Consider the following 16998-nt stretch of genomic DNA (forward strand, 5'->3'; position numbering starts at 1 on the left):
AGCTGTGATCGACTTTAAATGATGGCCTCTTATTCGGCATCATTAAATAAGGATGACATTTTAACTTCCATTGAAAGATCATTAGCTATGATTTAAGCGGTGATGATTTTGCCAAAAGTTTCACAGTTGAGATCTGCAAAATTTGGCTTGGTGTCCCCTTGCCTTTGGGGAGGAGGTGTCATTGATCAAAAAGGAGTCCCTAGAGAATTAGATATTTATGCCCGTGTTCGCTGTTTAAATTCATCAGTCTGTTTATCTCACCACCCCTTCTCATTCTCTCTTCTTAAGAAATTGGAGCTTCACTTATGTGATTTGCTTTCCGCACCAGTATTTGGCAGATCTGCAGATAGATAAAGATTGTATGCTTCTGGGGACGGGCTGGGTGTAGAGGAAGAATGTATTTGCAAATTGTCAAAGGCGTTTCTTTAGTGATCCATCCGAGGAAGAGCAGAAATCAACAGAAATGAGGCGAAGGAACATCAAAGGAATTATTGAGACAGGAAAATCTGTTGGACCCTTGTAACACCATTTCAAAAAAGGGAATTTCACTTGCAAGAAGTTAAACATCTTCAGCAAAAATAATCTGTGTGTAGGTAGGGAAATGGAAGTCAGCCATTCAGTCATGTCTGACTCTTTGCAACCTGGTGGACTGTAGCCTGCCAGGCTCTTCTGTCCATGGACTTCTCCAGGCAAGAATACTGGAGTGGGTTCCCTTCTCCAGAGTATCTTCCCAATTCAGGGAAGCAACCCAGGTCTCCTGCATTGCAGTTGGATTCTTTACCATCTGAGCCACTAGGGAAGCCCATGTGTAGGTAACACAAAACAAAATGGGACTATTCAGAGGTCTTCTTTTCTGTATTTTCCATGTTGATGCATAGGAGATTAAGTGGAGTATGCTTGACAGAGAGTAAATGTTTAACTCATGATGAACTCTAAGCAGAAAGATGATGTGTAAAATATTCTTTGGGCATTAACCCAATAATGTAATTTTTATGTGTTCAGGGTAATGACTATTCTGAAATAATTTATATTGAATTTTGTGAGGTGAAGCTATAAAGAAATACATCTTTAAACTGACAGATCCGTAGTCAGAAACATCACTTTTGGGTGCAAAAACCAGTTTGAAAATCTTAGAAAACATTTTGGGCAAGTCTGCAATTTTTCCTCCTTTTGTTTCTGAATTGGTTCTGTCCGTTCTCTTTCTATGGGCTGCCCTGATAGCTCAGCTGGTAAAGAATCCATCTGCAGTGCAGGGGACCCTGGTTTGATTCCTGGGTTGGAAAGATCCGCTGGGGAAGGGACAGGCTACCCGCTGCAATATTCTTGGGCTTCCCTTGTGGCTCAGCTGGTAAAGAATCTGCCTGCAATGTGGGAGACCTGGGTTCAATCCCTGGGTTGGGAAGATCCCCCGGAGAAGGGAGCAGCTACCCTCTCCAGTATTCTGGCCTGGAGAATTCCATGGACCGTAAAGTCCATGGGGTCGCAAAGAGTCAGACACGACTGAGTGAGTTTCACTTTCTGTTTCTATACCCTCCTACTTTACTGCTTACTTTCTCTAATTCTTTTTTCCCTTCTTCCCCACTCCCTTATTTTTCTTTTGTTTGATGAAGATAAAATTGAGTAGATACTCAATGTGACTCAGTCAATTATTTCCAAGAATGTGTGCCAAAAATATTTGTGTTATATGAATGTTGAAAGTGTTCAGTTGTGTCCACCTCTTTGCAACCCCATGGACTGTAGCCTGCCAGGCTCCTCTGTCCATGGACTTCTCCAGGCGAGAATATTGAAGAAGGTTGCCATTTCTTTCTCCAAGGGTTTTTCCCAAACCAGGGCTCAAACCCAGGTCTCCTGCATTGGAGGTGGATTCCTTGCCACTTGAGCCCTCTGGGAAGCCCAATATGAATGTTAGGCAATAATGAAACAAAGGTGTAACTGCAGACAGAGCACTGCCAATCAAGAATGCTGTTTAATTCTCATGTAGAGACTGCTTATATTCTGAAAACTGGCATTACTGACATAACAATATTCCTTATTTCAAAACCTGTAGTTCATGGAATCTATAAATAAAAAGATATATTTATCAGGTACTCATTGATATGATTTTTGTCCTCAAGGGGCATCCAACATAGTTGAGATGACAGAAATAACAAACAAGAGAAGCAGCATAATAAAAAGAATCTATTATAAAATGCCGGGTTATCTGACTCCAGAGAATTCTACTGGGATTAATGAATACTTGAATGAATACCTAAAGGAAATTATTCTGTACTGTACATGTAAGATCATAAATTTATTCATACTTTTAACAGGTAAGTATTCCAGAACCTAGGCTAGTAAATTATTTTTCTGCAAAGGGCCAGATAATATTTTAAGCACTGCAAGTTATACTGTCTTTGTGGCAATGACTCAGCACTGTGGTCACCACTCAATTCTGCTTTTGTAGTAGGAAAGCAGTCATACATAATCAGAAATAAATGTGTGTCTGTGTTTCATTTAAAATATATATATATATATATATATATATATATATATATATATATTTTATAGAAACAGGTGACTACCAAGAGGAATTCAGGAAACATTCAGGTAAGGAGGAAAGCTAATACTAACAATAGTTTATAAAATGTTCTGTATCATACAGCTTGCCATGGGAGTGCAGAACAGGTGCGTCAAAGCAGACAGCCCTCCCTTTTTCAAGATTTTCTTCATTAGACTTAAAGAAACCATATTTTCTTAACATCTGTGATTCAGATTTTTAATGCATTCATTTTTGTAACAAAATGATAACGTTCATTTCTGACACTCTCTTGTCCAGACTAATAAGAATTTTATAATGTTGAGTATTTTTTTTCTCTTTCAGATCAAAATCCACTCAAGTCCGATGTAGTTCTGTGTTCTTCCAACTAGAATGCTGAACAAAAACCACATTCTAGAGAGAAAACACTTAACATGCAATATTCCACATCAAGAAATTTGGCAAAGCTCAAACTGCCTCGAGATTACATACCGATGTACTACGGTTCAGGATCTGACCATAAACTGACACTTCTTTCACGAGAAGTCACGGGTACTAATATAGCCCTGGATCCTTTGGGACAGTGGCCTTAGTGACAACAAGACAAAGAATATTTCCCTGATAGGAAACATTCACCTTTGCAGCCCATGCGTTATAAATAGCCCGGTTGCTGGTTCAGAAGCTGGCCGGCGGCCAGGGAGAGAGGAAGACAGATTGAGGTGAACCACAGGGAGAGCATGAAGGTGGGCAGAGGACTATCCAACATGAAGGAGTCAAAGAAGCACAAACAAGGGCGTTGAAGTGATGAAATCAGGAGGGACGGTCTTACAGGATTACTGTTGCTATTAGCTTTCTTGGCAATTCCAGTATTTCTTCAGCTGTACAATAGCGTCTCATACCTATTGAGAAGCTAACAGGAAGACTTTGAGGACGTGAGATACGAAGCACATAGGAACCATGTAACATGCTTTGGCAATGAATCCCACCTTCTGCTTTTGAAACAGTAGCCGGAGGATGTAGAGAAGCAAAAAGGAAATAGACTAGCAGACGCACAGTGAATCCAGGGGGCACAGGAAATGCTTACTCAGAGCACATATGTTACTGAATTTATGGAACATCTTTAAAAAGTATCTAAGCCTTCCCTGTATGTAACAATGGCGACGTTAACAGGGATAGAAGCATAAGACAGCATATAGTTTTACTTTCTAACAACTGCTATTTTAATCCGCTTTCTATTTTATCTAAAACCAAGCCAAAGAAATTGCATTACTGTTCAGGGCACAGACTTATTTCAGCTTCTCCTCGATGTCCCTTTAAAGAATAATTTGCACACTGCATGAAAATATAAATACGGAGATCTAAAATATTTTGACTTGTCTCCACTAATAAATGGAAACCAACCTGTTGTACATATCACTTAGTTAATATTTCTTCACAAATTAGATATTTTAAGATCAAACAGTTAACATCGACTTCTGTGTTCAAAACATGGTACTAGGTGTTCTGGAGATGTAAGAAAAAATTGTAAAGTACCCTTCAAAGAGTTTATAAATTTGCATATTGGATCCTTTGCCTATGGTTATAAGAAATGACCAAAAATTAACATGAAAAGAGAATGTTAACAGCTTAGATGATATTGCTGGCTCATGGACAGATTTTTGTCACTTTAACAGTTGAGATAGTTGCATTTACAGCTGAGAAGGATGACAACTGAGAAATTCATACTCCTTAGAGACTTGTGGTATGATCCAGAGAGTTCCCGAGCAGTAATAATTTATTTTCCTCCTTTTGTAAATTAATTTATTTCCTTGTTCTGTGGCAATATTGAGGTATTATTTTAATTTATTCAAAGTAATGCATGTTGTACATATAAATGTTTTGTTTTATTTCTAAAACATTTTAAAAGCAATAATAGCTGTACGGATGCTTGTCTTTCACAAGGTTTTGGATAGTTAATACCAAGTTTTCTTTGAGGCGCATGTTCATGTGTATCTATGAAAATTTTATATAATACTAGTTAATTTTAAAGCCGTGCTGTTGCTATTGTTTAGTCACCAAGTCATGTCCGACTCTTTGCGACCACTGGACTGCAGCTGCCAGGCCTCCCTCTCTGTCACCATCTCCCAGAATTTCCCAAGTCCACTGAATCATTGATGTCATTGTGTCTTTAGCTCTCCAGATTATCACGCCAACGCGTGCATTACTTAGACAGGCAGAGAGGAAGGATGATAGAAAGCAACATAGTGTACATGTTGATCTAGGAAACTGCAAGCTTGAATTCTACCCGGCTTTATCTCTAACTTGTTCAATAATCTTGGTGAAATCACCCAATATTTAGACTTGCTTTTCTTACATTTACACGATTGATATGATTTGGTATCAGATATGACTTGATCTATGACATTTTAGAAACACACTTGGCTTCTTGTACAAGTATAAGATCAATCAGAAGACACTGGAAAGAAGAAAAAACAGAAAATAATAGTGTGAAGAACGTTATAGTAATTCAAATACATTGATAAAGACCACAATGATCAAAACTTGCTATTAGCTTTCTTGGCAATTTGGTGAAATTTTAAAAAATCAAAAATGATAGTAGGACAGCATGAACTATGAATAAGGATGAATCTTGCCATTCTGAAATATTGAGGTATTATTTTAATTTATTCAAAGTAATGCATGTTGTACATATAAATTTTTTGTTTTATTTCTAAAGCATTTTAAAAGCAGTAATAGCTGTATGGATGCTTGTCTTTCATAAGGTTTTGGATAGTTAATACCAAGTTTTCTTTAAGGCACATGTTCATGTATATCTATGAAAATTTTATATAATATTAGTTAATTTTAAAGCCGTGTTGTTAGGCTCACAGTGCAGCTCGAGTCAGCTGGAATAGAATAAGTAGGTAGAACCAAAAACAGGAACTACATGGTGTCTAGATATTTATTTTTTGTTGTATTTATGTTGTTCGTTTATCTTATTGTTATCAACATATCTATCAGTATTAATTTTTTGCTGTCTTAAATTGGCTGAAAAACATAACTACAAGGACATGGTGTTGCTTCCAGTTAGTGGGATAAATGGTGAGTGTTTGGGAACTAAGAAGAGACAGCCCTGCGTCAGGGTTTTCAGCAAGTGCAGCAGACAGGTTTGGGATTTGGACGAGGAAACATACGTGTGAAATAGAAACGTGGCAAGAAGCGGGAGGGATTAGCCACTTGCCAGGTGTTTTCCAATGGAAACAAAGAAGGACTGTCCTTATAAAAAAAGACAATTCAGCCCATGTTTTGTGAAAAGCACCAGCAGTCCTCTGGGAGCAATGTGCAGTCAGGAAACGGGAGCTTGGTGTGGAGGAAAGGAACACGGCACATTCTCCAGTAAAATACCTGCAATCCTTATGATGCAAAGAGACATTCTATCTGTGCAAACTGCCTGACAGCTGGACCCACTTCAAGGACTCGGTGTGAAAGTCTGAGAAATTAAAAAAAAAAAAGAATGGATATGGTAACATTCTCCTAAATGAATATAACAAAGATTCTAGGAGAAGCAAGGAAGGAAGGGACCTTCAGGAAGAAATAGAAAGAAATAAAGCAAAGACTGATTTCAGGTTCAAGTGAGAGGGGAAAAAGACAAGGAAAGCATATATCACAGGAGAAAGACCTGAGATGCCGCAGAAGACCAGCAGGGTGGAGATGGATCTTGCGGAGAACAGGAGACGGAAAACACATCAGCAAAGACACTCGTGTCTGCAGTCCTCAGATGATGGAGAGAAAGCGGGGGACGACGCACAGTGAACGAATGGACAGGAAACCAAATACAGAAAATGAGAATAGCAGGACCAGAAGGAGAACCTCCTCTCGCAACAGGCTGAGTGCAGGGGAAGATAAATCAAGAAGGAACACGGGGAAAAGTGCAACTCAAGGGCGCAAAAGTTAAGGAAGTTCAAAAGTACGCTTGACGAGTTAACCCCATAAATACTAGGAAAGGAAAAGGCGATGTCCCTGAGGACTGATCACGAGCAGTGGGTTCCAGTCGATGTCCATCATGAGACAGGATGCGAGTCAATTTTATCAGAAGTGATGAAAAGATTAACACAGACATTTGAAACAAACAAACAAAAAATAATAGAAAGAAGAAAGGGGAGGGGGAAGAATGATGGTGGGGGTGGGGGTGTTGGGGAGGAGGAAAAATACGAGGACAGTTTGCGTAAACAGGTGTGTTTTGTTTTGCTTTGAGTGTTCTGGGCCAGTTTCCTTACACGTTAAGTGAGCAGATGGGGCTTCAGAACGGCTGAGGGCTGCTTGTCCTCTCCCTTCTGGGGGTTTGCCCTTCCATTCTGGCGCTTGGAACACCGAACACAGAGAAGGTCAAAAAGACACAGCCTCTGAGCTCCTGAAGGACGGGAGCTGAGCAGTTCAAAAGAGGACTGCAGTTTCAAACACGAGGATTCAGGCAGAAATAGAGAAATCTTTTTCGTTCTACGGTTTGCGGCTCTTCCCAGGGAAAACTGGGTGAACATATCTGTATAGGAGTTGAATTTATGACACAAATAAGTGTTTAAAAAATGAGGAATCTGCAAGGAGAATTTTATGATTTGAGGAAGGAAATTTCATCTTTTAGAAAAATTCAAGGAAGTATGAATTTAATCAAAGGACCCTAATAATGTCAAGTGCTCTGAAATCAGTCTGTGAGTGTGTCCCATTGAAGGAGGTATATCAAGATACATACAGTAATCACCTAAAATAGAACTACAGCAAATTGGCATGTACAAAATCATTGAAAGTGAGAATTATAAACCGCAAGGAGAAAGCTGCTGCTTTATCCTATCATGATATTGCAATCGCTAAAACTAATTTCACACTATCTTGGAAATTTGGAAATTACATGGAAGATGTTTTCTTTAAAAAAAAACACTTCTGTTATAAGAGGAAGCAGTTCAAATTTTTAATTACTGGAAAAAGAAGGTTTGTTTTCATTTTAAGATGTCAGTAGTTGCATATCCAGGGAAAAAAACCTGCCACTAAATACAAGACCAGAAATGGTAAAATAGGCTGTTTTTGCATTTAGTAATGTATGTAGATTATTCTAAAGTGAAGATCAAGAAACTAAAATAGGACTAGTGAGAAAAAAAGAGCAGGCAGGGGACAAATGAGAGAGGGCTACACAGCTTCCAATTCCTGAAGGATATAGTCAAGCAGGTCGGAAGAGAACTGCAGCTGCAAATGCAAGGATTCAGTAGAGACAGAGAAATCTCTCAAGTTTAGGGTCTGTGACTCTTCCCAGTGAAAACATATCTGTACAGGAGCTGGGATTATGACGTTATGGACATTTGAAAGATTAGAAATCTGCAAGTGGAACTTTACGATTTGGGGAAGGATATTTCATCTGTCTTTTAGAAAGATTCAGACAAGTTTGAGTTCAGTTAAAAGACACCACTAATGTCACCACTCCATTCCCAGATAGAGCCAGCATGATAACATCGGGATAGATCTGCAAGAATAGATCCCCTATCTTGACACCCATTACAGGCAAGGAGCAAAAGGATGATGATGGTGAGGGGCTGAAGGGATTTAGGGGCTGTTGAAGGGGGATGTGAGTAATAGGGTATAAAAACCCACAGCAAGAATGAAAATGGTGGGAGGTGACTGCCCAGCATCGCTCAGCATGTTTAAGGGTAGCTGGTGAATCTCAGGACATTCTACTCAATTGTAATGGCCTGGTTGTAAAGTCATTTGAAGAAGAGAGAGAAAAAACACAGATGCTGTAATAGCATATGAAAGCAAGGGCAGGCTAAAACAAGTGTCCCAGTAAACAGAATGGTTAATGATACAGTAGCAAAAACGCCACTTAAAACTTAAACCATAGCTTAAAACTCAACATTCAGAAAACTAAGATCATGGCATCCTGTCCCATCACTTCAGGGCAAATAGATGGAGAAATAGTAGAAACAGTGACAGACTTTACATTCTTGGGCTCCAAAATCACTGCAGATGGTGACTGCAGCCATGAAATTAAAAGACACTTGCTCCTTGGAAGAAAAGCTATGACTAACCTAGATAGCATATTCAAAAGCAGAGACATTACTTTGCCAACAAAGGTCCATCTAGTCAAAGCTATGGTTTTTCCAGTAGTCATGTATGGATGTTGGATTATAAAGAAAGTTGAGTGCCAAAGAATTGATGCTTTTGAGCTGTGGTGTTAAGGAAGACTCTTGAGAGTCCCTTGGAATGCAAGGAGATCCAACCACTCAATCCTAAAGGGAATCAGTACTGAATATTCATTGGAAGGACTGATGCTGAAGCTTAAACTCCAAAACTTTGCCCACCTGATGTGAAGAACTGACTCCATGGAAAAGACCCTCAGGTTGGGAAAGATGGAAGGCAGGAGGAGAAGGGGCTGACAGACAATGAGAAGGCCTGACTCAATGGACATGAGTGTGAGTGAGCTCTGGGAGTTGGTGATGGACAGGGGGTCTGACTCAATGGACATGAGTTTGAGTAAGCTCTGGGAGTTGGTGATGGACAGGGAGCTTGGCGTGCCGTAGTCCATGGGGTTGCAGAGAGTTGGACCCGACTGAGTAACTGAACTGAACTGAACTGAGCAAAAACAAGAAGGGATGAGACTAGAAGACAGAGATAATTAGAGCTATTCATCTGGCAGGAAAGTACTTCTCACATGTTCCTGGTCCTTGTGTGTACACCTGCTGATGAATTATGTTGAAATATAGATTCTTTGGTCCCCACTCTGAACTCATTGGCATGACAGAATCCACATATTTCAATCAATTGCAGTCCTTGCCTCTGTGATTGCTGTCTTTAGATGTTCAAATTAAAATCAATTAGCCATCCTTGGCTAATTGAAAAGCTTTCATGAGAGCCATGGTGTCTTTCTGACATAAACTCATTAGATTTTTTGGCTTCTCTTGCTTTCTGGTACAACATTTCCCAGAATCATCATGAACATTTTCTGCTGCAGACTGGAATCGCCTGTCTTTACTTTGTAGTGTCTTGGTTAATTTCAGTAAGAAATTCTCAGAGTGCACATTTCTGCTGCATTGCCATTGATTCTAGGCCTTTAACATTTCATAAGCTAGTAAATACACACTTTAGGGAATTGAAAAGGAGTTCTTAGGAGTATTTTAACTGAATCAAATCTTTGATTTTTATTTTGAAGTCTCTTTGCATGCATGCTCAGTCGTCCCAGTCGTGTCTGACCCTTTGCAACCCCATGGACTGCAGCACTCCAGGCTCCTCTGTCCATGGGATTCTCCAGGTTAGATACTGGAGTGAGTTGCCATTTCCTATTCCAGGGGATCTTCCCAATCCAGGGATCAAACCCAGATCGCCTGCATTGCAGGCAGATTCTTTACTGTTGAGCTACTAGAGAAGCCCCTGAAGTCACTTTATTTTCTTTGTGTGGATATGTCTCCCACTCAGCATATTCTATGTTCGATTCATTAAATTTGATGTCCATTGTTAGTGAACATCTATTTTATTTTTTAATCTCTTGCATTATAAAACAGTTGTATTATGTATCGTAGTCCAAACAATAATGTAAGATTTTTCAGAGAAGTCTATTCCTATCCTGAATAACTCAACCCTCTTCTCTATACAAATACATTCCTTATCTCATCATTTATAGCCATGTTGGCAGCATTTATCCCCTGCAACTCTGTAACATAAACTCTAGTTAAATTGGTCTATGCATGACTTCAAACATACCAAGAATACATTTGCTTATTGATACTTCTTCTAGGCTGATCCTTTTTCTGGAATGCAGTTCCTGCCTCTGTCAATTTAAAAAGTACCCTTTCTCCAAAGTCTGTGATCCTTATCTTTTTCATGACTATTAGAACTGTTTTAATCACTTTTAATGGCATATATATATATACACACACATATATATATATATATAGCTTTTTGAAAGTGTTGAGGTGGCTTATAGCAAAGACATACGTAATGTAATTGTGGATAAGAAGTAAAAATGCAGAAATGACAGAAACAGTAGCAATACAAATTTCTGCAAAATGAAACCTTTTATGCGTGTGTGTTTTGTCTTCTCAGGGTGCAAGCACCTGTATTGGAGACTATGTCCTTAGTTTATGCTTGAGGGTAAATGAAGATAAATAAATAAATCCTATGGTGTATTTCCAGCATCAAGAGTCCTGCATGGGAACAGGCTAAGTCTCTACAGCCCTGTCCGACTCTTTGCGACCCCATGGACTCTAACCCACCAGACCCCTCTGTCCATGGGATTCTCCAGGCAAGAACATGAGTGGGTTGCCATTCCCTTCTCCAGGGCATCTTCCTGACTGAGGGATCAAACCTATTTTTCCTGCATTGGCAGGTGGATTTTTTTTACCATCTGAGCCACCAGCAAAACCTACCAAGAGCCCTAGTAGGTTCCAAATTTACTTGTTGATTTTCTAGCCCATCAAGAATTGTAAACAGTTATATTTGTAGGTGACATTGAAGCAACGATAGAACACAGACTGAAAAATTGTGTACCAACATTTCTCGAATGGATTTTTAAACAACGTATTCGCTTGGTGAGGGACAGGGAGGCCTGGCGTGCTGCGGTCCATGGCGGTTGCAAGCAGTTGGACATGACTTGTCGACTGAACAACAACAAAAATTCACTTTGCGATACTGAGAGTGACTTAGATTGGGTTCCCTGGGCCCTGTGAAGGAGCGTAGCCTGCATTTGTGTCCTGGAGAATGGTTTTAGGAGCCGCTCCTACAAGGGGTGGAAGAGAGCCGGCGATGCGGGAGGCAGAGGCTGACCCACCAAGTGTGAGTCGCTGTAGCTCCACTTGCTTCTGGAGTCAGCATGCCTGATTAGAGTTATCAGAAATCGACACAGGGTTATTGACATCCTGTGTGAAGCGATCAGGCTTCCCTGGTGGCTTAGTGGTAAAGAATCTGCCTGTCAATGCAGGAGACGCGGATTAGACCCCTGTGTCGGGAAGATCCCCTGAAGAAGGAAATGATAGCCCACTCCAGGATACGTGCCTGGAAAATTCCATGAAAGAGGAGCCTGGCGGGTTACAGTCCATGGGATCACAAAGAGTCAGAAACGACTTAGCAACTAAACAAGAACAATTTGTATATAAACCGTATACGTTGCTCTATCAAGACTTTTTAAGAAAAAAGGACTTCTGCTCCATAAAGGGGAAAAAATAAAAACTATCTAAATTTAAATAAAAGCAAATTAATTTTCTCACAGATGTTTTGGGATATAAATAAGCCAATGTGTTAGAAAAACATAGTTTTAAAAGATTTTTTTTTAATGTTGAGGAGGAAAAATTATATTTTCTGAAACTGCTAAATATTAATCTCCTATCCTATTGTTTTCAAATAAATTGCATCCACTTGCTATATTCTTGCCCTAATGCCTAATTTATTTAAAATTGTTTCTTATTGCATCCTTTGGTGAAATAAAAATATATGCATGTCCATGAAAGAGAACTGAAGAATTGTAGGATTATGGTGACTATTAGAATGACACGTGACTCTATCTTCCCCAGAGCTTTTATAAATAGATACCCATCTGTTTAGAACAAGTTTAATAAAATGCTGCCAGTGTATAGAATACGTTTCTCAAGTTTTAGATTCTCTGAACCCTCCTTCAAAAAAAAAACAAACAAACAAAACAAACACTTGATGTTTTATTGAATTTAAAGGAAAAAAATGAAATTCTTTGGCCTTAATTTGTATTTAATTTATTAGTGTACAAAGAGGTGTTAGTTTGTTGTTAAATGTTTTTAAGTAGTTGTTTATAGCCGAAATGTATTTCCCACTAGATTACTTTAGTCTAAAGTAGGTCAGCCTCTGGTTTAAATTAAGAAGGAGGTATCCTTTGATTTTTTTTTTTTTACTTTGGATTTCATTTTAAATGTGATTTCTAAGATCAAGAACATAAAGTTAATTCACCAGAAAGAAGTATATCATTGAAAATCAGATAAATGTGGTAGATGACAACTTAGTTAAAACAGCACCTAAAAGAAGTTTCATTGTATATGTTTTCCCCTTTAATACTTTATCTTCCGCTCCTCTGTCTTCTCTATTCCTGAAATACTACTTATTTTCATTGTTTCTGCCTAATGTGTCCAAACCAAATCCTGGGAATAGGGTGGAAGTCAGGGGTTTATAGGCTCAGAAGACACCATGAGAGCACATTGTGCGGCAGTTGTGATATTGGCAGAGTTTAATTATACATCAGAGTAAATACACCTCGTGTAATCTTTGGAGTGTATTTGTTTGTGTAGATATGGGTGTGCTTATGTGTGTATGTTTCAACCTGACGTTAAGTGAAGATACGTTTTTCGTGAAACATATTTCACTTTCAAAAACAATGTTTGAAATGCAAACGAGGACAAACGGCAATTTCACCAGCCTCGTCAAAGGGCAATTGTGAATCTTCAAGTGAAAAAAATGTAAGTAGGGATTTTCAGTTTTGTAAAGCGGCTGATACATCTCATCATGATAATTATGAACATACTTCATTCTAATATTTCCTCTTATGAATATATTCATATCGGACTCACTGCAAACGAATAAATTACAATTCAGAAGATGCGTTGGGTACATCGAACTGTTAGTCCTCTCTACTATCTTTTATGAAAAAAAGCGTCTATCTAATCACGTCTTATTAGTGCATTTGAATGGTATATTGATCCTCATTTGACGTAAATTACAATGTAATCACATAGCGGATTTGAGTCTAACCAGTTGCCAGCAAATGAGGAGCACGTGATGAGACAGAACATGTGGGTTTCAGTGTTCAGACCTTAGGAACACTAGCACATGTTCAGGAAAGCCCACTGGATGAAATTTATGTATTGCTAATGATTTTTATTGGCCCCTTGGCCCAAAGTAGTGGCAAGCTGCCCAGGAATCTGAAGGGATCCTGTTTTCAGTTAGTAGTCAAAATGCAAAGAGTAATAAAACTCAGAAAAGGTCTGGCAAAGGCAAAAATGCATTCATCCAGATTCAGTAAGTCGAGCCAAACTTATGATTGTGATGTCTTTGCTTTTTTTTTTTTTTTTAATCTGAGGTTATGGAATTTTGTTTCATCAGGGTACCCTGGTTAGAGCATCCTTTAAACAATGTCTTGAAAAGTACAGCGTTATTCATTTGTGCGTGCAATTGTGTATGTTGTATGTCTGTACAAGGTTGTACAACAGCGAATATGATCCACAGCTTTCTTTTTCCTATGGAATGAAAGATCTCTTATGTTCCTGGTGGAATTTCAGGCAAACCACTCTGCTTATATTAAAAGCAGGCTTTTGGATAATCCACAATTATAGGTAACTGTGCATATGATCTCTCTCTTTCAAGATAAGGGCCAATTTTCTGCTGAATTGCATTCCTACAGACACAATACAGAGATGATACAGTTAAAAGTGGTGCACCAACTTTTCATTTATTTCATATTTCTGACTGATAATTAGTATTTCCCATTACTAATTAAAAACTTGTTTCCTTGAAGTTATTTAAATTTCACTGACATATATTTATAAACCTCATTATAGTGGACGTTTATTCAAATGATCAACTAGTGGGAGTGTGAGAAGGTATATGGGGAATTTGAATCAGTGTCTAAACAACCGATGACATCAAGGAATTATTAATTTAGAGAGATAATGATATTATCATTATGTAAAAAAGTTGAGTTGTGGTTTAGATATATATAATTAGATATATATACAAAGATGAAACTCTATGTATCTGGGATACTTGATTTAAAATAATCAACTACAGTGGTCAGGAGAGAGAGAAATGGTTATGAGTAAACAAGGTTAGTTATGAGAAGATGTCTTAGTCAGGGTTCTTCAAAGAATTGAAGCCAATAAGACAGAAAGATAGATAAATGATACATAGATAAATTCAGAGATAGATAGATGGATAATAGGGCTTTCCAGGTGGCTCAGTGGAAAAGAATCTGCTTGCCAGTGCAGGAGACTTGGGTTTGATCTGGGTCAGGAAGATCCCCAAGAGGAGGGCATGGCAACCCACTTCAGTATTCTTGCTGGAGACTCCCATGGACAGAGGAACCTGGCGAGCTGCAGTCCATAGGGTCACAAAAGAGTCAGAGAAACTGAGAGTGCATGCACACACACACACACACACACACACAGATAGATAGATAGAGATTTATTATAGGAATTGTCTCATGCAGTCACCAAGGTCATAAAGTCCCATCGTCGACTTTTGGCAAGCTAGAGAAACAGAAAAAGCCAGTGACATAATTTAGCCTGGATTCAACAGCCTAAGAACCAGGGGAATCCATGGTGCAAGTTCCAGTCTAAGGCCCAAGAACCAGAAGCACCGATGAAGAAAGATGGAAGAAGATGCATGCTTCAGCTCAAGCAGAGACAGCGAATTCACTCTTTCTCCTCCTGTTTGTTCTATTCAGATCTATTCTATTCTGTTCAACAGATTGGGTGATGCCCACCCACGCTGGTGAGGGTGATCTTTATCCAGTCTACAATTCAAAGGCTTCTCTCTTCCGGAAACATCCACAGACACATCCAGAAATAATGTTTTACCAGCTGTCTGGGCATCCCTTAGCCCAATTCAGGTTGGCACAGAGATTTAATCATCACAGTGGACAACGGTTGGAGATGGGTACATACAAATTATTACACCATTCCCCTTATTTTTGTATATACTTGGCATGTATACATTTGTGTATGCTTGACATGTTCATAGTAATGGCTATATTTTTCCTTTCTTTGGTGGTACACTTTTAAAATAGGGAAAGCAACTATTTCATTTCTAAGTCTTGCTATAATGCGGGTGTTCAGAAGTTTAAATCACAATGCTTCAGATGACCTGGAGATGTACGATCTAATCCAGCTGTTTTCCACATACACAGGCTAATCAAGCAGGCAGCCAGCTGTTCCCCGATAGAAGTCACACACAAGGTTAGCAGGGGACAGAGTGCTGATGACTTCTATTTCTTTAGGTGCTGGCGAATTGAATCTGGCTCCCAGCTAGTTATAAATATGAGGAGCCATGTCCTAGTGGATGGGAGAAGAAGGTTGCTACCAGGAGCTGGGGAGGGAGTACTGGATTATAGTGAAACTTGAGGATAAGAACAGGGCTCACGTTCTAGCTGGGGAAACACAAGGCCCTTGGGAATTTCGGCACACACTAGTAATTAACACTAGTGCATGAAACCAGCTTCTGGGCTGCAGACTGAGGAAGAAGGCCCTTCAAGCAGCCAGAATATTGTACTTAAATAACACAGGGCTTTCCTGGTGGCTCTGCTGGTAAAGAACCTGCCTGTAATAAGCAGGAGACCCCAGTTTGATTCCTGGGCTGGGAAGATCCCCTGGAGGAGGGATAGGCTACCCACGTACCTGGAGAATTCTCATGGCAGAGGAGCCTGGCAGGCTACAGTCCACAGGGTCACAAGGAGTGACCTCAACTGAGTGACTAAGCACAGCACGGCACAGGACAACATCATAGCCCAGTTCCCTAGTGGTGACGATGGCCTTTTAAAATTATGTCGTGTATAGCTAAGACTATCCCGTGAATGTAGGGAGGTGGGGCCAGCTGGAAGAGATTCCCAATGTCTGTAAGACTTTAGGCTAGCCAGTCTTCCCTGGGGGCTCAGAGGTAAAGAATCTGCCTGCACTGGAGGAGATGCAGGTTCAGTCCCTGGGTCAGGAAGATCCCCTGGAGAAGGAAACAGCAACTCACTCCAGTTTTCTCACCTGGGAAATCCCACGGACAGGGGAGCCTGGTGGACTGGAGTCAGCGGGGTCACAAACAGCCTGACATGACTTAGACACTAAACAACAAGAAGTAAAGCTAGTCAGTTCCTGTTCTCCTGTGACGTGTGAACTCATTGTCAACCTGTCCGCTATTCCAGGGACCACCCTGCTCAGTGGCATGCCCTATGTAAGACTCAGATTTCACGTATTTGCCCAATGTGTTCATTACTTGAAACCAAATATGTCGATTTCTTTTACTTATGGCAGAAACAAACTCAGTATTCAAAAATAACAAAGATTAATGACCATTACTAAATATGAGGCGCTTATTTGGCACACATGTGTTCAATGAATGCTTGTTATTATCAATAATGAAGAATAAAGGATGGGACTTCCCTGGCAGTCCAGTGGTTAAGATCTCAACTTCCAGTCCTGGGGTGCGGGTTCAATCCCCAGTCACGGTTCTAAGATCCCACACGTCTCAAGGACAAAAAACCGGAACATACACAACAGAAGCAGTAGTGTAACAAGTTCAATACAGCCTTTTTTTAAAAAAAAGTATAAATGAAAAATATTTTTATTACTATTAATACTAAATAACTTCAGCAATGAGTTAACAAAAAAGAATCTTAAATGCTTATTCAGGGAAATTGTCATAACTACCTGGAAACTGAACTGCATATGCCACAGGGCAGAGTCACTAGAAAAGGAATACCCAAGAGACACCTATTGAACATATGGCCTCAAACACCCTACCTAAGC

Source organism: Ovis aries, chromosome 10, assembly GCF_016772045.2.
Source record: "Ovis aries strain OAR_USU_Benz2616 breed Rambouillet chromosome 10, ARS-UI_Ramb_v3.0, whole genome shotgun sequence".
NCBI classification, from domain to species: Eukaryota; Metazoa; Chordata; class Mammalia; order Artiodactyla; family Bovidae; genus Ovis; species Ovis aries.